At 40.3% G+C, this 22,387-nt stretch overlaps 1 protein-coding gene across 4 annotated transcripts in view; it reads left to right on the forward strand.

Annotated features, from left to right (window-relative positions):
- The first annotated feature begins 6,857 nt into the window (after nt 1–6,857).
- Nucleotides 6,858–22,387, forward strand: part of NR1H4 (nuclear receptor subfamily 1, group H, member 4) — an 83,100-nt gene continuing 67,570 nt past the window's right edge. For 3 of the 4 annotated variants that reach the window (XM_011934686.1, XM_011934702.1, XM_011934710.1), the window contains exon 1: nt 6,858–7,209. The gene's annotated coding sequence lies outside the window, so the exon portion shown is untranslated. The remainder of the gene's footprint in view (nt 7,210–22,387) is intronic. The other variant, XM_011934693.1, reaches the window with a different exon arrangement.

A 22,387-nucleotide genomic window follows, 5' to 3' on the forward strand; every position in this document is an offset into this window, starting at 1 on the left:
AAGGTCACGTGATCAGACCCAGCATTCAGACCCAGGCCTCTGACCCTAACATCCATGCTTTCAGTACCACCCCTACCATGTTGCCTTTAGGTCTTGGAAATTTTGTCTCCTTCTGAGAACTCAGCTGCTGGAGTGCTGTGTTGTCTAATAAAGAAAAAAGAAGTGATTGAAGGCTGCAGCCACCAAGCACTTTCCAATAGATTGATTACATGTTGGGACAAAGACTCACACTCACAGCCAAGCCTGAGCCAGTGGGTACAGAGGCCAGTTGGATTATCCATGCTCTTTCTCCTTCCCTTTCCTTGTCCATTTCAGTGTCCCCTTCGTGGCCACCCCTTGTGAAGCTGAATGCCCTGACACTGTACTCTGACTGTAGTGCTCACTCAGGCCTCAGAGTCTGGCATAGACCCCTCCCTTGATATACTAATATTCAAGGTTTACCTGTTTTGTTTCCTGTTTGTTTCAGAATCTTACAGTTCCTGATCTGTTGTGAACTAATTCACTGAGGGCGAGAGGTGAGGAGTGCAGATGTTTAATTGAAAAGAGAGAATCCTGGAAAGGGTAAGGAAGTAAAAATATTAATAAAAATAACAATAATTTCTAAGGATGCAAATCTTTTTTGGCAGGATGGCCTTTCTGCTATATTTGTAATATTATACCAGAGTTGATCACTAACAATATGTTAATGACTGCTATCTCTATTCCATTCAGCAATTAATTAAAATGTCCCAGTACTTCACTCATAGGTGGGAACTGAACAATGAGATCACTTGGACTCGGGAAGGGGAACATCACACACTGGGGCCTATCATGGGGAGGGGGGAGGGGGGAGAGATTGCATTGGGGAGTTATACATGATATAAATGATGAATTGATGGGTGCTGATGAGTTGATGGGTGCAGCACACCAACATGGCACAAGTATACATATGTAACAAACCTGCACGTTATGCACATGTGCCCTAGAACTTAAAGTATAATAAAAATAAATAAATTAAAACAACAACAACAACAACAACAAAAATGTCCCAGTACTGATAAGCATTTCACAGAATAAATATTTTGATCTCACTTTCCCTGGATTGATAGTGGAGTACAGGATAGGAGAAAGTCTATCAGCTTTGGAGAAAACAAACCTGTATTTAAAGCCCCTGCTTTGTCTCTTTTGCATAAGTCTTTGTCTCTTTGCCTGAATCTCTCAGGCTTAGTCTCCTCATTTGTTAAAGGAAGATAATACTGTCTGGCTCCTAACTTGTAAGGACTAAGTGAAAGAAGCTTTCATTCTCCCAAGGCTGCCCTGGAGCCAGCTTACCCTGGTTCATGAGAGTCCGTTGTTAAATTTTCAGGGCATTCTGAGCTGGTTGTTGTTAAACATAGCCCTTATCAAAAATTAAATTATATAAACTTATAATTAAAGACATTAAAACAAACAAAAGTAATAAATACTCAAAACTTATCATGCCCTAATTATTTTGCTATTTTATGGTCATCTATGCTCTTGTGGTTATTTATGCCTAGTGCATCTGTGTGGTGGCATATAATGGTGTGCCAGTTTACATCCTCCCCAAGTCCATTGGTAGGTGACATTACATTGGTAGTTTGAAATTGGCCATGATTAGAATATTTATGACATGAAAAAAATTTACAAATCAAGACCTGATTTATTGTATTGTCAATTTTCTAAGGCAGGCTTGTTCAACTTCGGCACTATTGATATTTGGGGCTGCATAATTCTTCGTTGTGGAGGGAGAAGCTGTGCATTGTGGGATGTTTAGCAGCATTCTGGTCTCTCTTTACTAAATGACACTCCCTCCGAGTTGTGACAACCACAACTGTATCCAGATATTGCCAAATATGCCTTGGGGAACAGAATTGCTGAGAGCTACTGGTCTAAGAAGTTGGCAAATTAAGGTCAGTGGGCAAAATTTGGCCCACGGATGTTTATATACATCCCTCAAGCTAAGAAGTTCTACGTTTTCAGAGGATTGTAAAACATAGCAGAGACTAGGTGTGGTCTGCAAAGCCTAAGATATTTACTTTTTGGCTCTTTAAAGAAAATGTTTGTTGACCATTAGTCTTAGTGATAAAGAAACTGTTAACAAAGAGATAAAACTTAAAAGTGCATGATGTTAGTAGCTGTTACATTGTGAAGAACACATACCATAACTGAAGAAATGTTCTCCCAGTATACGAAAACTATTATTTGATTCAGCTAAGAAGCTACCCATATCACTCATGAACAAGTGAATTTCCAACATACATAAAGTTGGAACTCAAAGAGGGTTCAGTTTAACAAAAATAATTTGTATGAAAATCACAGTTTAACAGTAGATCACATATAACATTTTAGAACGATGTTTATATTGGGGAAAGGATTGGTGGTCTGGAGTGCGATTCCATTTGTCAAACCATGGTTGAACGGCAACCATAAGTTGGCTGTCAATACAAGAGTTTGGCAAAACTCGGCCGGGCGCGGTGGCTCAAGCCTGTAATCCCAGCACTTTGGGAGGCCGAGACGGGCGGATCACAAGGTCAGGAGATCGAGACCATCCTGGCTAACACGGTGAAACCCCGTCTCTACTAAAAACTACAAAACACTAGCCGGGCGAGGTGGCGGCGCCCGTAGTCCCAGCTACCCGGGAGGCTGAGGCAGGAGAATGGCGTGAACCTGGGAGGCGGAGCTTGCAGTGAGCCGAGATCCGGCCACTGCACTCCAGCCTGGGCGACAGAGCGAGACTCCGTCTCAAAAAAAAAGAAAAAAAAAAAGAGCAAAACTCAATGAAAACATTCCAGTTGACTCACTGGCTACATGGAATTTACAATATACAGAAATTGTATATTTATTATTATTTGTAAACATGTGTTACTTATCTGTTCTATCAGTAAAATTTAAAATAAATGTTTATATGTATATATTCACACACCTCTCTGAGAGCTGGTTGTTAATCACTTACCAGCACTCCACTGCTCCCATCTCCTGTTCTACCCCTATTTCTTTGTTCCTCCCCTACATTCTTCCTTGAAAGACATTATCCTCTTTATTTCATGGGATTCTCCAATCTCTCTCCTGTCTTAGAGCCTTTGCTGCTGTCTTTTCCTTACCCTGAAATGCTCCTTTTTCTCCTCCTCAGCGCCTTTCACTCCCAACACATCAGAGATCTTTCCGTCTTAGCCAAAACATCACTTTCTTAGGGGAAGGCTTTTTAAACCCCTTTGACATGGTGGGGGCTCCCTGCTAAATACAACCACAGAACCCTGTACTTCTCCTTCATAACATGCTGTCACAAGAGAACTTACAAGATTATCTGTGTAGTTTTTATTAATTGTCTGTCTCCCACAGCAGGCTGTAAATTGCATCACTGCAGGGACCACATCATTTTGTTCACTGCTGATTCACCAGTGCTTAACTTACTGTTTGGAAAATATTAGCTTCTCAGTAAATGCTTGTTCCTTTTCCCCTTCTTTCTTTCTGTACTAGTTAGAATTAATCCCATGAACACAGAGCACATTTTCTGTTTGTTATGATTAATGGAGAGTATTGCGACACCCTGAACTTTTCCATCTTATCACATAACACAAGTGAATGTTATTCATTCTTTATGGGATTTACTTTATTATTATTATTGCTGTTATTATTTTACTGAGTCTCCCTCCTTCATGGGATGGTGAGCTTTCAGAGCTTGGGTTTTGCTCCTACTCAGCACTAGCACATTGCCTGGGGCATCCAGTTATCAGGGACACAGTGGTGAACAAGATAGGTGTAGTCGTCTATTTATGTTTCATATAGTGAGAGAGACATGAAATATGTCTATGTATGCCAAGTGGTGCTCAGTGCTTAGTGCTACAGGGTAAAATAAAGCAAGGTAAGAATGAGCGGAGAGGCCAGGTGTGGTGGCTCATGCCTGTAATACCAGTGTTTTGGGAGGCTGAGATGGGAAGATCGCTTGAGCTTAGGAGTTTGAGACAAGCTCAGGCAACATGGCAAAAACCCATCTTTACTAAATACAAAAAATTAGCTGGGTGTCGTGGAATGTGCGTGTAGTCTCAGCTACTCGGGGGACCAAGGCAGGAGAATTGCTTGAACCCGAAATGCTGAGGTTGCAGTGAGCCAAGATCACGCCACTGCTCTCCAGCCTAGACGACAGAGCCAGAGCCAGACTCTGTCTCCTAAAAAAAAAGAATGAGAAGAGATATCCTGGACTGAGGAGAGAAATGGCATTGTATTTGGTGTGTCCAGGAAAGGCCTCTCTGGTAAGATGAGTAGAAACCTGTAGCATGCAATGGAAGGTCTCTGGGCAAAAATCAATCCAGGCGATGGAACAGAAAGTACAGGGGCCCTGGGGAGAGAATGTGCTTTATGAGTTCAGAGAACAACAAGGAGGCCTCATGACATGTCACATGTCACTCATGACAGGGTGAGTGATAGAGAAAGTTAGAGCTATGGTGGGATGTGGTCGGATTCAGGGTCATTCAGATCCTTGGGGTCACTGTAAGAAGTTTGGCCACTACTCTGAGAGAGATGAAAGCCAGTGGGGGTTTCGAGCAACAGAACGATATGATCCTTTGGTTTTGGTAGGATCACTCTGGTTGCAATGCTGGGAACAAATGACAGAGTGCAAGCATGGAAATAAGGAGGCCACTTAGGAGGCCATGGCACAAACCCAGGTGCAAGAAACCTGGCATGGACCAGACAGATGACAGTGGAGGTGGTAGGAAGGTATCAGATTCAATACATATACTGTGAAGGTAAAACTTAAACATTTGCTAATGGATTGATTGTGTGGTATAAAGAGAAGAAAAATAATTGTTGAAATTTTTGAATGGGCACTTATGTCATGCCCAGCACTATGTGCTACACCTTTGGAGATTCAAAAGGGTGAGAAATACATGCCACCCTCAGGGAGTATCCAGTCCAGTGGGCAAATACGATTGTCAGTGTGAAGGCCCAGAGAAAATAACAACAGTTAACCCCTACACAGCACTTTCTGTGTGTCAGGTACCAGTACTTTGCATAGATTAATTCATTAAATCCTTACAATAACCTCATATGAAATACATAGTAATTATACCTTTATTTTACAGATGGGGAAACTGAGACAGATGTTAAGTAAAAGCCAAAGGTTTAAGATCACACAGCTTGTAAGTGGCAGAGCTGGGATTTGAACCCAGCCAGTCCAGTGCCAGAGTCTGTGTCTTCAGTCATTGCCTCCTTCTCTGCTGGAGAGAATGAAATCACAGTACAAACTCTCATCATCCAAGAAGAAATGGGCTTGGTGTCACATAGAAGTCACATAGGAGTCCCTCAGGCAGCCCATAGCTGCAGAGTGCAGTGAGTGTCAGCTCAAACTCTCTTCAAATGAAAATGTACAGGCCTGGGGAGCCCCTCTTCCTTGTGCCAAAGGGGCTGGAGGATGCACCATAGTACATTGGGAACCCCCAGAAGTAGGTAGGAAGTGGGAGCCTGTAGGACCTACAAAAAGGCTATTTTATAAGAGAAGTAGAATATAACATTTCTAACAGGTTTGAATGTAGATCTTCTACCAGCTGACCTTGTGACAGGAAACAAATGACACACATCACAGATGGGAAATGCACACATCACACACACACACACACACACACACACACACACACACGTGCATGTGCAGCCATGCTACTTTGCAAAGTTGGTTCGCAGCTCACTCATTGATTAACAGAGAGTTACACAATGCTTTTTCTGTGACAGGCACTGTGCTAAGCCAGGCAGTAGATACAAAGACAAGTCTACTACCATGCCTGGTTTTTGTAAAAGAGATAAAACAAGTAGAAAACTATAATATATAAGGTCAGAGGAGTTAAGGGACAGCAAGGAAACTATAAATGAAAGATCAGGGGAGTTTGGTAGGGAGAGTAGGGGCAGATGAGGAATGGGGCTGGCTTCAGGGAGCACTCTGCTTCTGTTTCATGCCTGGAAGATGTGTGAGTGTGCAAAGAAGGTAACTGAGGTAAAAGGAAGAGTTTGTGCAAAGGAGTGGAGGCGGGAGAGCTTGGTACAGGTTGGCAGAGATTGGGATGTCTGGAGACAGAATGTGAGAAAATCCTAGAGACATTAGGGCTAGATCTTCAAGGGTGGAAGGGGTTCTAAATGTCATGCATTTTTGTGTTTGTTTTTTAGGCATAGAGAGTGCATTGGGGATTTTTGATGAGGGGAGCACCTAGCAAGTTGCTGGGTACATAGTAGGCTGACAATCAATCAATGATGGTTCAACTAATGAAGGAAAGAAATAATAATGGCCACAAATTGTTGGGTGATTGCTATCTGCCACACTCTTTTATAAACATTTTAACTGCTCATGTAATTCTCATCACAGTTCATGAGAGGGTTTCTCCATATCCATTCTACAGATGAGGAAACTGAGACTCAGAGAGGCTAAGGGTCTTGCTCAAGGCTGTGACTAAAGAGTTGGCATCTAACCAGAGTCCATGCTTCCACACTGCTGTACAATTTGGAAAACAGAAGAAGGGAAAAGAAGAAAAAGGGGTTATGGGACCAATGTCATCCAGAAAGGAAGCTATGATAGGCCCAAATTAGGAGAAGAACAACGTGGGTTGGAAATAAGAGACATTCCAAAGATACAATCAACCCAAATCTATTATTGTTTGATATGAGTGGCTGGGCAGAGGGAAGAGTCAAAAAACCTCCCAGCTTTCAGTCCCTGGGAAGTGATAGAGCTATTCAAAGAAGTTGGAGTGAGAGAGAGGGAAGATGACGGTTTGGTTTTAGTTAATGTGCACAGAAATATGGGTGCCCAGGAGTCCCCAAAATGGCCAGAGAAGAAGTGTTTCCAAAGGCAAGCTGCAGGGCTCCTTGGTTTGGTCACATTCCTCATTCTGGGACTCTGTGGGTTTGCCTTGGGAATCTCGAGGCTCTCCCAAGGTTCCTTTCTATGTTTACATCATTTAGCAGGGAAGGATTGTTAATGACTAATCTGTGTCCATGAGGCACAGAGCCAAGGAAGAGATGCTGCTGCTAGCCCGGAAGGCCGCCTGTGATCATGCACAGCATACTAGAACTCTCTCCTCCTCCTCACCTCATTGTCTCCCTGACTTATCCTAATGCGAAATTGGATTCTGAGCATTCGTAGCAAAATTGCTGGAATCTGGAGAGGAAGACTCGATTCAGAATCCTCCCAGGGCCTTGAAAGTCCATCTCTGACCCAAAACAATCCAAGTAAGTACCTAATTCCTTTGGGAGTGGGGTATCTATCTCATGGCAACAGAGAAAAAACAGTCACTTAAAAGTTTCTCTTTGACATCAGTAATTCATGTCAATAAATGAATTCTAAGTTAGTAGAGTTTGATATAAAGTCCTGAAAATTAAAAAAAGAAAAAAACTCAAAAATGAAAAGAAACAGAAGTAGAAGTTAATGAGTCTTAGCAGTTGCTTACCTATTGAAAACTTATTTAGAAATATTCTTTTAACATTGTGGTCACCTGAGTAAATCACTGGAGACAGTAAATTTCAGAAATGTTTCCGTTCTGATTCCATAAACAATTTGACCTGTATAGTGTGCTATATTTTGGTGATTTATCAAATCTTGAAGTGAGTTTGGGAATATTGCTAATGTCAGATGACTTGGGAAGTAAGAATAGGACATTTAACCTATGCTTAATTGAAATGAAATTTTTCCCTAAAAGAAGAGTAGGTGGAAAAATTCTTCTTTCTTGACTTCAGTTGTAAATTCTTCTATTGCTTTGCACTTCGAATATTAATATCAAATGGAAATATTTTTAAAAGATAGAAATGTGAGTATGAGGAAGAACTTTAGTAATGAAATTGTCCAAGGACTAAATCTATAGATAAGATATCTCTTTGTCTCCTTACTGACAAAGTGAATGGGGCAACTGTGGAGCCTCACTTACTTCTTTTAATTGGGTTTTTATTTAGAAGGGAGGGGCAGGAGGGAATGACAGGTGACTCACCTTGAATTCTTCCTCTAAGAAACACCTGAGCTTTGAGCTTTAAAGAAATCTGATGCTGTTTCTGGTGCTGTTTTAGAACCACTTCAGGAGTACTGACAAGAGGGGTAGGGACCCTTAGAAATAATATTAGTGATAAATAAGAAGGCAGGAAGAAATTTTTGGAGGTGATGGATAGGTTTATGGTATAGATTGTGATGATGATTTAATGAGTGTATACCTATCCCCAGACTCATCAAAGTGTATACATGGAATATGTAAAGCTTTTATATGTCAGTCACAAATAAAGTGGTTTATATATATATATAATTTTTTTTTCTGTTCCTAAAAAAAGGAAGGGAGAAGAGAGGGAAAGATGTACATGGAGCTACCATTTTGTTTCTAGTTGTGATTTTATAAAATGATAGATGCTTTTATCTTTGTGTTACCTTCCTACCCCCAGTCCTCCAAATTATGGATCTGTGCCATTTGTACCGTGGACTTTTCTGTTTTCTGAGGATGTCGCAACAAATACTGATGCAATTCCTGGTTAACTGATGAAGTACTGGCCAGGGACAAAGCTGTCTTGACCCTTCCTCAAGATTTGCAGCAATTTCCCACCATGTACCTTTGCCCTCTCCCCGCCAGCTGGAGAGGGAAAGTCATGGAATCCTTGTCCTTCCTCTCATTTCCACCTCTCCAAGATCGGGCCAGTTGCAATGGAATATCCAATGGTTGTGAGGCCCTTGTGCTCTGTAAGGAAAAGAAAAGAAACGTGTGTATGCATGAGTGTGTGATGGAGCTAACTTTTCTTCAGTGCCTATTAACACGTCCTAGCCTTTACTTCACCTGCCTGTTTCCTTCTTACAACAACCCTGTATGGGAGTTTTTCTTTATTTTTTTATTTTTTATTTTTTTTGAGACAAAGCCTCGCTGTCTCCCAGGCTGGAGTGCAGTGGTGCGATCTCCGCTCACTGCAACCTCTGCCTCCTGGGTTCAAGTGATTCTCCTGCGTCAGCCTCCTGAGTAGCTGGCACTACAGGTGCGTGCCACCATGCTGCTAATTTTTGTCTTTTTAGTAGAGACGCGGTTTCACTATGTTAGCTGGGTTGCTCTCGAACTCCTGACCTCAGGTGATCCGCCCACCTCGGCGTCCCAGAGTGCTAGGATTACAGGCTTGAGCCACTGCACCCAGCCAGGAGTTTTTCTTATACTCATTTTACAGATGAGAAAACAGACTCAAAAAGGACAAGTAACCTGTGCACAGGCAGATGGTTAGGAAGTCGCAGGACCTAAATTTGAGGGTGAGTCTTTCTGACTCCAAAGCCTCTTCCTGGCTACTCCGATATTGGCGGAGGCTGGGAAAACTTGAAATGGGGAATGATGGGGGAGCGGGGGGATCCTAGCCGTTAAGCATTCCAACCTGACAGGGGTGATTTGTTAACCCAGGAACAAGTTTGACGTTTCCTGAAACCTCCTGCCTAGTGCATTTTTGAGTGATTGCACCATCAGTAGGGAAACTGAAAAGTTTCGAGCACTATTTGGTTTCACCCAGAGACCAGTCTAGGATAGTTTGTTGGACATTTCATTTATCAGCATTTTAATTAAAGACCACAATGAACTCTCCATGCTGCTGTGATTAGGGACATCTTAGAGGAGCTCAGAACTGCCGTGGCTCACAGTCTCTGGATTATGAGTGCCATGAGAATGCATATCATGATGTGATAGATTTTCAAAGGCTCACATTGTCGTTAGGTGGGTGCATAAAGGACAGAAAAGGTTCTTTTCTTCATAGAAAGAGATTTCCCTTCTCTTTGCTCTCAGTCTCATTTTTATCTTAATCTGTAGCAACATAGATTATAAAGGGAAATTAAAAAACATAGGAACAAGCCAGACACAGTGATGAGTGCCTGCGATCCTAGCAGCTCGGGCGGCTGAGGTGGAAGGATTGCTTGAGCTCAGGAGTTCAAGGCTGCAGTGAGCTATGATCATGCCACTGTACTCTAGCCTGGGTAACATAGTGAGACACTACCTCAAATTTTTTTAAAAATAAGAAGTAGGAAAAATTTTCCTCCCATGTATTTTTTATTGTCACAGTCGTTTCTACCAGTGACGATGTAGCTAACAGGCATCACTATACGAGTGTCCTTAGTCACCAAGCTGTATGAGGAGGCAAAAATCATTACGTACAAATATCCATCCTTCTCTCTTTTCTCTCCCTTCTCTCTTTTCTCTCCTTTCTCTCACCCTGCTCTGGAATCCCCTAACCTCTTTGCTCTTCACAGTGAATTATTTTCTCCCTCAGTTTGCCCATTTCCAATTTTGGCCATAAAGGAACATCTACTATTCCTACTCTATCTGCTTTGTAAATTTGTGATAAAATGACACTAATATAATGCAACTTGATTGCAAAGTAAAATTGCAAATATTACACAGGACAAAAATAAGATTGGTTATTTGTTAGGATTAAGAAATATAACAGGGTTGTGGTGATTAAAATAAATATGTATAAATATAAAATAAATTTTTATTAATTTTTATTTTTTTAAGATAAAATCCTAACAAAACTTTGAGATTTTGCTTCCCATTTTAAAGAGATTTAGATGGCTTTTTCCAGGTCTCAATGAACCTGAGATAATCTGGGTCTCTTACACTTTAATTAACGTTATGAATGTAAAGAAAAGGAGAAATGGTATGGCTTTGCATTTTCAAGTCCTGTAGATATATTTAACACAGTTATCTGGAAAACCTGGTAAATAATATAGCTGGGCATGGAGAAGACAGTCCTGCTGTGGGATGTTGCTGATTATGGAAAATAAAAACACTGCTCTGGGCTGAGACTGTTCCTAAGCAGAGCTATTTGCTGCCATGTCCTCAAGAGCTATGGAAGCTGCCAGTGTAGATGATGAGTTGATACCAGCCTGGGGCTTAAGGAACAAAAGCTGGTTGCCATCCAGAATTTGCAGGACAGAGACGGGACAAAAAAATGTCATTCCAAAGTGGTCATGTAAAAGATTCTTGTTCTCCTGGAGCCCCGACTGAATGTGAGGCTATAATTGGGCTTCAGAGGGCCAGGGTCACTTGAGACCACATTTAAAAATCTATGCATTTTACAGAGAATTTTCAGGGCAGTGAAATCATTCTATATGATATTACCAATGGTGGGCACATGTTATTATACACTTGTCAAAACCCATAGAATACACAACACCAGACTGAGCCCTAATGTAAACTATAGTCTTTCACTGATAAAGATGTGTCAGCATAGGTTCATCGCTTGTAAAAAAATATGTGCCACTCTGGTGCTAGTTGTTGAAAGTAGAGGAGGCTGCACATGTGTGGGGGGTTGAGGGGAAGAGGTAGATGGAGGCTGTCCGTACATTTTGTTCAATTTTATAGTGAGCATAAAACTTCTCTTAAACATGTATTAATTTAGAAAAATTTCTGTATTTTGTATATGTCTTTCCTAGAGAGAGGTTTATAATTTTCATTGAAGCTCAAAAATGCTGTACAGTCCTAAAATTGTTTTAAGAAAATGAAGCAAACCCTTCTCTTCTACAGAATCTAAATATATCTGCTTATAGCATCTGATTATATAATTGGCAAAATTGAGGGCAGGAAATGATACCCTAGGAGACTGACAAATCTTAATGTGGTCACTGTGTTAAAAGTTACAACATTATAACTAAGTCTAAAATATTTTTTGACCTTCCCCTAGCCCCATTCTCCTCTACTTCACTGTTTCAATGTTAATACAAACCAAAACACTTTAATCTTGTTTAACCACCTCCTAATATTTGATACTATAGAGCATAGTTCATTTAGTCATTCCACTGTTGATGGTTTTTTAGGTGGTTTGTTCCCTTTCTGCATTAGAGGCAATGTTACAATGTACATCCTGGTGCACACCAGCAAAGATTTCTCTAGGAAAGATATCTAGGAATTAAAATTGCACTTTATTTTAACATACACTGCTAAAGAGCCCTCCAAAAAGACTAAAATCTATGCCCCCACTAGCAATACGTGAGAATACATATTTTCATACACTTCGAATATTATCAAAGTTAAAAATTTTTGATAATCTGATAGGTGAGAATGGTATTTAGTTACAGTAATTTCCATTTTTCTAATAATTATTAGTTTCAGATATTTTCTGTGTTCACTGGCCACTTGTGTTTCCACTTTGGTGAACTTCCTTTTCGTATCCTTTGCCAGTTTCTCTCTTGGATTGTTTATTCTTTCTGTTTTTATTTATAGGAATCATTTATATATTGTTTGTACTAATATTTTTGGTGTTATTTATGTTGTAAATATTTTCATCCATTTTAATATATTTAGCTTTGTTTATAACGCCTTAATCTCTGTCTTACATTTCAATGTTCTCAAATGTATTCTTTTCCTATTTACTTCTTATTTAATAAAGTCCTTCTCAATCCCCAAATCCATAAAGATCATAAATATATTTTCTCCCAATAATTTTATAATTTTCAAAGTCTTTAATCCATCTGAGATGTATTTTCCAAGAATGATGCATAAGGATATCTTCATTTTTACCTTCAAAGCATAGGCAATTTTCCTGCCACGATTTCTTGAATAGATCATCCATCTTTCACTGATATGAGCTGAGTCCACTAGCTACAGCATAGACAACTATTTAGGGTTGCTCAGAACACAGTATGCTATTTTCCCTTCCTAGAGCCATCCCTGTTGCATGCCATTTTCCTAGCCTAATGCCTGTTCCTTCAAGATTTGGTTCAGGAATCAACCCTCCATGCTCAGAAATATTTCCCTCATTCTCCTCGCTATACCCTTGTTTAAAACTCATCAATTACTTCCATTTAGAACGTCCAAACTTCTTACCATAGCCCATAGGCCATACAAGAGCTGCCTACTCTCAGACCTCATCTCCTATAGCACCTCCTTGGCTCACTCATTTCCAGCCTCGCTGGGCTTGTGTTGTTCTTCCAACACTCCAAGCCCAGGTCCTTAGCTTTTGCTGATCACTCTGCCTGAACTTATTTTCCCTTTGCCTGACTTATTCATTCTTGTCCTTCACATCTCAGTTCGAATGTCCTCTTTTCAGAGAGCTCTTCTCTGACTGCCCTCTCCAAAATAGTGTTCAACTACAACACTGTATCCTTCTCTTTTACTTCCTTATTATCCTCATTAGAAATCCTATTATTTGTCGACTTGCGTATTATTCACTTATCCCTCTAGAATGGAAGCCTTCTGTCTTACCTACCACTGTATTTCTAAAACCTAGACCGAAACTTGGTATACTGTAGAGAATTAATGAATATTGGATGAATGAATGTCCCTGCTTGGGCTCCTGATGGCACCTGTGCTTAGCTCTGTTGTAGCAATCCTCACACTACTATAATTGGGTTTTTCTTGCCTGACTTTTCTACTAAGCTTTCTGAAAAGTCATTATTTTTTTACTATGTCCAGTGCCTGTCAATAAATGTACACTGACTAAATAAATGAGTGAATGAATGGGAAATTGATGTTGAAATGCCATTTTTAAAGAGTAAGTACCTTACCACACATAGCTAAAGAGACCAACAGGCACATCTACCATACTAGAGAGAAATCTTAGATCTATGAGTTTATTAGAAACATTTCTATCTTCCAAGTTACTACAGGAGACAGTTTTACAGATGGTTTCATGATTATAAAAGGACTGCCACCTTCCCACCTCCTATGGGAATTTTCTTACTGCTCTTCCAGTTTCCACTAACGCGTCTCCTCACTGCCCTTCTAGCCTCAGATCATCCCCCAATCCCAAAGCCCAGGCTATATATGTTAGGGGTTTTCTTAGACAGCATCTCACTTCTAGGTACTGATTTCTCTGCCAGTTATTTCTTTGTAACAACCATCCCAAAGCTTAGTGGCATAAAACAGGAATGATCCATTAATTCTTATAGTTCTGTGGGGTAGTTGAGCAGCTTCTCTGCTGGTTGTGCCTGGGTTCACTCATGTTGCTCATTCAGATGTGAGATCAACTGGAATGAAAGGACCGAGATGGCCTCACTCATATCTGGGGTCTTGATGAGGCTGTCAGCTGCGACAGTTGGAAGAGCTGGACTTCTTTCTCCATGAGACTTTAAAATCTGGGATATCTGCAAACAGTATGGCAATCTGAGGGCAGCATTCTTAGATGTGGAAAACAGAAGCTGCAAGGTTTCTTAAGGCCTGGCTTGGAAGTCCCACAACCTCACTTCCACCACATTCTGTTGGTCAAGGAAGTTATTAGACCAGTTCAGGTGCAAGGGCTAGGGAAACAGACTTCGTGCATTGATGAGAGGAGTGGCAAACTCATATTGTAAGAGCGTGTGGAAAGGAAGCAGTTGTCATGGCCATCTTTGCAAATAATTTACATGAGTAAGAGGCACAATATTTCAGAAGATCCAATGAAGTATTTGAAAAAGATGACAAGTTAGTCACGGAGAAAGCATTAAACAAATAGCTTCTTGACCATTTTGACTAATGTACATACATGAAAAAAGAAAAAACAAACTTTCCTGATTATGAAGAGCCAACATTAAGAAGACAACCACCACAACAAAACTATTCCTGGTAGTTCTAATGGAAGAGAAATTAACAACGGGAAATTTGGGAGATTAATTAAAACTATTCTGGCCCAGCATGGTGGCTCACTCCTGTAATCCCAGCACTTTTGGGAGGCTGAGGTGGGCAGATTGCTTGAGCTCAGGAGTTCTAGACCAGCCTGGGCAACATGGTGAAATCCTGTCTCTACAAAAAATAAAAAAAATTAGCTGAGGCCAGGCACTGTGGCTCACGCCTGTAATCCCAGCACCTGTCTCCACTAAAAATACAAAATTAGCTGGGCATGGTTGAGGGCGCCTGTAGTCCCAGCTACTCGGGAGGCTGAGGCAGGAGAATGGTGTGAACCCGGAGGTGGAACCCAGGTTGCAGTGAGCCGAGATCGCGCCATTGCACTCCAGACTGGGCGACAGAGTGAGACTCTGTCTCAGAAAAAAAAAAAAAAAAATTAGTTGGGCAGGTGGTGCATGCCTGTAGACCCAGCTACTCAGGAGGTCGAGGCTGCAGTGAGCCAAGATGGCACCACTGCACTCCAGCCCAGGTGAAAGAGAGAGACCCTGTCTCAAAACAAACAAAGAAACAACAACAAAAACCCTGAAACAAAACAAAACAGTTTCTGGGGTGGTCGACTCATGTATAAAATGGTTCCCATGGGGAGACTGAAAAGGCTATTACTTAAGAGATTTCCAGTAAAAATTGTTACCGTTCACTAATTAGTCTACACTGTGGGGAAGCAGACTTAGTTGTTAGGTTTTTTATGTGACCAAAAAAAAAAAATCCTTCTTCGGCTCTTGTGTGTGTTGTGTTGTATGCCTCTATTCACTAATTTCTGTCCTATGGCCCAAACAGGACTGATTCTAAAGGTGGTTATCTAGTAGGGTATATTATTCATTCACTCATTTATGTATTAGTTACTTTATTTATTTATGCAACCATTTGTTCATTTACTCAATTAACAAGAATTTATTGTGCATCTAAGATGTACCTGGTTGGCATTGTGCTAGGCATTGGAGATCCAATGTAATCTCTCCCAGAGCTGCTGGTCTAATGGGAGAAAGAGAAAACCAAATCCACAAAAACAAAGGTTGAATTACCGTCGTAACACCACTACAAAGAAGAGGTACCCAGGGTTATGAAAGTCTCCTGGAGTTTGTGCTAGTCAAGGAGTTGAGAAGCAGGGTTAGACCTAGAACTAGGCAAGTGAGGCACTGAGGGTGCAAAATTTAAGAAGACATTCACTTCTGGGTTCCTGGTCCTAGAGGCCTCAACTCCAGGTGCTTCTTCTACATCTAGTTGCAAATAAAGGTCAGCTGTTGTTTGGGCACCATTGTGTAAGCTCCAGAGAGCAGAGAAGCTTCGAAAGCTGTGGATATCTGGTTGATGCAGGTACTTTTATTTATTTATTTATTTGTTTGTTTGTTTGTTTGAGACAGAGTCTCACTCTGTCACCAGGCTGGAGTGTAGTGGCACAATCTTGGCCCACTGCAACCTCCGCCTCCCTGGTTCAAGCGATTCTCCTGCCTCAGCCTCCCAAGTAGATGGCACTACAGGCGTGTGCCACCATGCCCAGCTAACTTTTGCATTTTTAGTAGAGATGGGGTTTCACCATGTTGGCCACAACGGTCTTGATCTTTTGACCTCGTGATCTGCCCACCTGGACTTCCCAAAGTGCTGGGATTACAGGCATGAACCACCACGCCCAGTCGATGCAGATATTTTTGATGTATAGACCTGAAGGAAGTATGCCTTTCAATGAAGATTTTAGAAACAGCAAAAGAAGTTTGAGAAGAAACAAAATAATACTGTGGGTAAACCCTGTTCCAGCTTACCTGATTGATTTGTGCATGTGAACAGCTAATGCTGAGTGCCTTAGCAGAAGCAACCTTACAGAACTGCCCAGTGACCTTCACTAAGGATTCCTTAAGAACATATTTCCAGGCCAGGTGCAGTGGCTTATGCTTGTAATCCCAGCACTTTGAGAGGTCAAGGAGGACAGATCACTTGAGGTCAGGAGTTCGAGACCAGTCTGGCCAACATGGTGAAACCGTGTCTCTACCAAAAATACAAAAATCAGCTGGATATGGTGGTGCATGCCTGTAATCCCAGCTACTCGGGAGGCTGAGGCAGGAGAATCGATTGAACTCAGGAGATGAAGGTTGCAGTGAGCTGAAGTCGCACCACTGCACTCCGGCCTGGGCAACAGAGCAAGACTCTGTCTGAGAAAAAAAAAAAAAAAGAAAGTATTTCCACCCTTTGGGCAGAATCTAAGACTTCCTCTGAGCATAAAAAGATGACGGTTAGAAAACCTTCATGTTTTTTCCTGCCCTTTAAAAATGGATTACATAGATATCCAACAAAGTGTATGCTTTGCTATCAACAACTGAGTTCATTTGAGACAATGTCACCATGAATGATGGCTTGATGTGTAGAGTTCATAGTGAACTAATGCATGTAATCGGTTTTTATCTTCATCCTCGAAAAACTAAGATTCCTCTATCATCAGAGTCAAAGTTATTTAATTGCAGCAGTGTCTTTCCAAGGTCTCCGATTGCAAGTGGTTTATGCTAAATCAGAGGAGCTCCACACACCATGAACTTCCCGTGACACACAGTATCTAAATAAGTAAATATTGATAACCAGAAAGTGGGAGTCCAAGCTACCAGTAACTATGTGTCTTATCACAATAAAAACAAACAGTGCATACCATTTCTGAAATAATTCCTGAGTCCTTAAACGAAGACTTAGGTTACAGCATTTTAGAAAGAAACATTTTGTTCCTGCTTTCACCAATACCCAAGGCTTAAACTTTGTATCATCGGGCTGCTGCTTCTTCTTCCTCCTTCTTTTTGTATGGCGTACAAAAGTTCCTTCCTTCCCACCTCTACTGACGCCACACAAGTTCCTTCCTTCCCACCTGTACTGACGCCACACAAATTCCTTCCTTCCCACCTCTACTGGCGCCACGCTACTATGCACTCTGGTCATAACACAATAACTTCCTGAATGTTTCTCCTTCTTTTACTGCTTCCCCTCCCCAGCCCACCTTCTCACTAGAGTAATCATAATTAATGATTTCATTGTGCCACTCAAAATTTCCAGTAGCTCTCCACTGACCACAGTTAGGCTCCCCAAACATTTTATGGGAAGGAATTACTTTTTCCTCAAAGCTTTAAGAATAGTGTGTAGCAAGGGCGAGGATGTGTGAGAAAGAGAGAAGCCCTGTATGAACTTATGTATTTTTACATGGGAAGCTTTCCATATATAATTTCATTCGATCTTTTTCATTGTGAAATATTTTCAACATGCAACAAAATAGAGTAATATAATCAAATTCCTTGTATTTATTGCTCAACTTAGAAGGAGAGTATTACAGATATTATAGATACTCCCTATGTACCTGCTCACTCACATTCTGCAGTTCTATTCTGAATACGAGGCTCATTACTTTCATTCACGTCTTTACAGTTAAGGCAAGGATCACAGGCGTTTTCTACAAAGGATAGACTGAATATCTTAGACTTTGCAGACCATATGGACTGTATTGTAGCCACAGTAGTTAACTCTGTCACTGTAGCTTAGGAAGGAGCCATAGACAACAAGTAAACAAAAGGGCAAATCTGGTCTTTGGCAGGCTGGGTTGGGTCTGAGAGTCATAGTTTGCTGACCCCTGCAGTAGAGTAACAGTAATAATATGTAGCACTGTTTTGCATATCTTTACATCAAACTGTATGTATTATTCTGCAACCTGATTCTTCTGCTCAATATGATGTTTTCCCATTTATTCATATGAATACATCTAGTTCTAGTTCATTTTATTTTATTTTAGTTTTTAATGTTTTTGAGGTGGAGTTTTGCTCTGTTGCCCAGGCTGGAGTGCAGTGGCGCGATCTCGGCTCACTGAAATCTCCGCTTTCTGGGTTCAAGCGATTCTCCTGCCTCAGCCTCCCAAGTAGCTGGGATTACAGGCGTGTGTTACCACCCCCGGCTAATATTTTGTATTTGTAGTAGAGATGGGATTTCACCATGTTGACCACGCTGATCTCAAACTCCTGACCTCAGGTGATCCACCCACCTCGGCCTCCCAAAGTGCTGGGATTACAGGCGTGAGCCACTATGCCCAGCTGCTAGTTCATTTTATAGTCATTTATTTTAGTTCAGATTATAATTATTTTAATTGCTGTATAGTATTCAACTGTGAATGTGTAATTTATTTATTGTATCCATTCTCTTTTTGATGGACATTATGCTGTTTCCAATTTCTTACCATTGGAAACAATGTGGTGAACTTTTTTTATACATGTCACTGTATACATATATTTGAAAACCTATGAAAGGTTCACTTTTTAATCTTTACAGCAACCCTATTATTTCGATTTAACCTCCCAATCAGGGGAGCCTTTTGGTGGTAGTGTCGGGAGGAGGTGCTGAGTGAGCAGTTACAGGTCATGCGTGAAGCTACGGAAGGTCAGAACTGGCACTCCACCCTTAATCTTCTCATGTCTCATCCCCAGTGATATTTATACTAGACCAAAGCTATTCTTTCTGCATATGTAAAACATTGCTAGCTATGCAAAGAGAACACAAAATAAATATAAGCAATGCTTCCTCTCTTCTAGAAGTTTACAATCTGGTGATATAGTAAAGACAAAAGAGATGAAGTCAAAGCATTAATTACTGTACAAAGAGGAGGGAGAGAAAAACGACAAGGAAGCATCCATCAACAAACTGGGATATACAGGGGAAAAATTGATAAGACTGAGAGGTATAAGAGCACATTTGAGCAAATGGAGACATGCTGTGCCCTTGAAAGGCAAAATTATATATCAGAAATGAGCAGATTTTCTCCCTAAATATCTACATTTGGCACCATCTCAAACTCCCAAAGAAACTTTCCTTTTTAAGAGTGTGATACAAGATGTGATAATTTTATCATAGAAAACAAGCGAGAGTATCTTAGGAAATGTTGAAAGAGAATGATCAATAATAGGAAGGGATGATATTGATACAAGAAGTAACTGCACGATCAATGGAAAACTAAAGTCTTAATCAAAGAAGCATTATAAACCAATAGGTAAGGGAAAATGTACTCAAGAAGCAATTCTGAAAAAAAAATTTCCACCTTGTACCATAAACTAAAAATAAGAAGCAATAAAAGTAACCTTTAAAAAAAATCTGATATATTTAACTACATACAATGCGAAACATTTTAGGTAAAGGTAATTTAAAGGCATGTAGTAAATATAATAGAATGCTAATACATTCAACATACAAAGAACTCTGCTAAGTCAATTAAAAAAAGAACACTTCAATAGAAAAATGGCAAGGGAAGTAAACCCAAAATAGACACTGTCACAGATAGCCAATATAGTTGTAAAGACATGTTTTTCACACTTACTGCTAATCAGAGAAATGTAATTTAATACAACAAGATAGGATTTGTCACCTAATAAATTAGAAAAAATTGTTCAAAGTGAGAGTGGGTGATGCTCATAAAGGATGACAAGAAAGGCACTCTTATTTACTGCTGATGGGAGTGTAAATGGAAAAAAAATGATAGAACACAATTTGACATTTTTTATGCTTTGCTGTATTGTCTCAATTTTCTGCAATGACCCTTTTATTTTAAAAATACTTTAGCTTAAAAAATAAATTTTAATAACTTTTCAGGAAAACAGTGCATGAAGGAATTCTTGAAGTTGGGGTTTTATTAAGTTAACAAACTATTAATTGAGACTGATTAAGCTAATAGAGGCGGCAGCTGGCTAATCCATCCTGTATCCACCCTATCCTTCTTCCAAGACAGAGGTGGGGAGTAGGGGAGTCAGGGGGAAGGTAGGGAAGTGAGCATGTTCAAATCAGATCTTTTTCTTTTCTTTACCTGCTAACTTTTTTTTTTTTTTTGAGATGGAGTCTTGCTCTGTTGCCCAGGCTGGAGTGCAGTGGTGTGATCTCGGGTCACTGCAACCTCTGCCTCCCAGGTTCAAGTGATTCTCCTGCCTCAGCCTCCTGAGTAGCTGGGATTACAGCAACCTGCCACCACACCCAGCTAATTTTTGTATTTTTAGAAAAGACAGAGTTTCACCATGTTGACCAGGCTGGTCTCAAACTCCTGACCTCAAGTGATCCACCTGTCTTGGCCTCCCAAAGTGTTGGGATTACAGGTGTGAACCACCATGTCTGGCCTTTAGCTGCGTTTCTAAAGAGATTTGCTTCCTCTGCTTCATGTGTTCTGCCAACTGTTGACCATGGCTATCACCTGACAGTGTTGTTTTCCTTTTTTTCTTTTCTTTTTGAGACAGAGTCTTACTCTGTTATCCAGATTGGAATGCAGTAGTGCAATCTTGGGTCACTGCAACCTCTGCCTCCCGAGTTCAAGTGATTCTCCTGCCTCAGCCTCTCGAGTAGCTGGGATTACAGGCCTGCGCCACTGTGGCTGGTTAATTTTTGTATTTTTATTATCCTCATGTTGGCCAGGTTGGTCTTGAACTCCCAACCTCAAGTAATCCACCCACCTCAGCCTCCCAAAGTGCTGGGATTGCAGGTGTGAGCCACTGCGCCCGGCCATAATGTTGTTTTCCTTTCCGACCTGGTGTTCTCTCCTCTGCAATAGACTGATTTCTCTACTTGTGCCTTTTGACATGGAGAATGAGCTGCCTCATTTGTAGAGACAGTCTAATGGACAAGGCATAGTTTTGATTAAATAGGTACTCATAATAGCTAGTCATAAAGTAAATCCTGAAAACTTAAAAAATGTTTAAAATCTTAAAGTCACTAGAAATGAAAAAATTCAAGTTTATATGCATATTTTAGTGGCAGAAAATATGATAAAATGTCCAATAACAGACTCTCACTGTAGACATATGCTACCTTAGGATAAAATTCTGCCGTGAAGTGAATGGAATGAAATATAAACTTGAGGAAGAACAGGAATGATTAAAAAGTTTCCAGCTGTTAGAGAATAACTTCATCTATTTCTTAAAAGGATAAGGGAGGGTATAAAGTTGCTGTGATATTGAGATTTAATCGAATTATTTAAAAATAATGCAACAATATGTAAAAATGTCCATTTTTATAATATGTCAGAAATTATATTTCTTGCAACTATTTTATTTTTTAGTGAAAGACATTAGATGTCAACCCAAAAAGTGTGTTGAAGGAGCATATTGTTTTTCAAGGATCTTTTAAAGGGTAAATGAGCTTATTCTCAACCTATAACATGACTCCTTTTATGGAAGGGAGGATTTGAAGGAAAAAAGAAAGACTTCAGAGCTAAAGTCAAGGGTCTCCTGGGAGTTCTTCTATTGCAGTTCCTTCCCCGACATGAAAGTGAAGAGTATTAGAGAAAGAAGGGCACCGAAGTAACCGTAATTAGAGAAATAACGTACATGGAAGCTCTTGGCAAATAGGCTAAAGCTGCTAATCTCAGTAAGAAGCTGTTAAGAGGTAAAGAAAATCTGACTATTATGAGATGTATTTAATTAAGTGGGTTTATATCCCCAAGGTACTCTTTACATTTATTAATAGTTTACCTCTAATACTACTTTGATTGTTTGAATCCCTTCTGTTATTTGTTTAAGACAGGGATTAACATACTTTTTCTGTAAAAGGCTAGATAGTAAATATTTGTGGGTTTCTGAACTGTGCAATCTTATGTTGCAACTACTGTACTCAACTCTGCTACTGCAGGGAGAAAAGAGCCATAGATATTCCATAAACAAGTGGGTGTGGCTGTGTACCATTCAACTATTTATAGGCACTGAATACGAATTTCATATAATTTCCATGTGTCATGAAATATTCTTTTTTCAGTTTTTTTTAACCATCTGAAAATGTAAAACCATTCTAAGTTCTCAGGCCACACAAAAACAGGCAGCTGACCGGCTTTG

This window comes from Colobus angolensis, unplaced genomic scaffold (assembly GCF_000951035.1).
Source record: "Colobus angolensis palliatus isolate OR3802 unplaced genomic scaffold, Cang.pa_1.0 Scaffold10, whole genome shotgun sequence".
Classification (NCBI taxonomy): domain Eukaryota; kingdom Metazoa; phylum Chordata; class Mammalia; order Primates; family Cercopithecidae; genus Colobus; species Colobus angolensis.